The sequence below is a fragment of the Penaeus monodon genome, chromosome 25 (assembly GCF_015228065.2).
Source record: "Penaeus monodon isolate SGIC_2016 chromosome 25, NSTDA_Pmon_1, whole genome shotgun sequence".
Lineage (NCBI taxonomy): Eukaryota > Metazoa > Arthropoda > Malacostraca > Decapoda > Penaeidae > Penaeus > Penaeus monodon.
In genome coordinates this window covers 3,617,404-3,618,550 of record NC_051410.1, presented here as the reverse complement: position 1 = coordinate 3,618,550, position 1,147 = coordinate 3,617,404, and positions in this window count along the sequence as shown.

Sequence of the window (1,147 nt, the reverse complement as noted above, 5' to 3'; positions counted from 1 at the left end):
TAGACATATCAGCTTGAGCAGGCGTGGTTGGTGAGGGGTTGTAGTGTCTATGGAGTTGTAGAATCCATGGGGTTATAGTAGCTATAGGTTTATAGCATTCAAGGTATTATAGTACCCATGGGGTTGTAGAAATCGTGGGGTTATAGTATTAAAGGGATTATAACGCTCATGGTGTTGTAGTCTCCCTGGTGTTGTAGTCTCCCTGGTGTTGTAGTCTCCCTGGTGTTGTAGTCTCCCTGGTGTTGTAGTCTCCCTGGTGTTGTAGTCTCCCTGGTGTTGTAGTCTCCCTGGTGTTGTAGTCTCCCTGGTGTTGTAGTCTCCCTGGTGTTGTAGTCTCCCTGGTGTTGTAGTCTCCCTGGTGTTGTAGTCTCCCTGGTGTTGTAGTCTCCCTGGTGTTGTAGTCTCCCTGGTGTTGTAGTCTCCCTGGTGTTGTAGTCTCCCTGGTGTTGTAGTCTCCCTGGTGTTGTAGTCTCCCTGGTGTTGCAGTCTTCCCTGGTGTTGTAGTCTCCCTGGTGTTGCAGTCTCCCTGGTGTTGTAGTATCCATGGGGAAATATTACCCATGAGGTTACAGTGTACTTGGGAGTTACAGTGTATTAAATGTCCACGAAGTCACATATTATATAAAATATACAAAGGATTTACAGTGTCATGGTTACGATGAGCGCGGGGGCTTCAGTATTCAGTGGGATTACAGTTTAACAAAGGTTGTAGTGTCTTGGTTAGAATGTCATGGTTATAGTGATATGGCTACAGTGCCGTGGTTAGTGTCTTGGATACAGTGCCGTGGTTACAGTGTCTTGGTTACAGTGTTGTAGCTACAATATCGTGGTTACAGTGACACGGGTACAGTTTCTTGATTACACAATTACAGTGTCGTAGCTACAGTGCAGGGGTCATAGTGTCTCGATTACAGTGTCGTGGCTACAGTGCCGTGGCTACAGTGTCCATTGGGAGAACGATAAGAGCAGTCACCATAGGCTTCAGACGGTGGAAGGTGTGGTCATGGCTTCAATAAGAGGAGATTTAAAGAGAACGTGTCACTGTGTTCTCGATCTGTGCTTGCTTGCTTGCTTGCTGTGTTCTTCAGGCTGTTCTTGGGTCGTGTTCTTGGGTCGTTTTAGGTGTTCAGTTTGGGTGGGGGGGTTC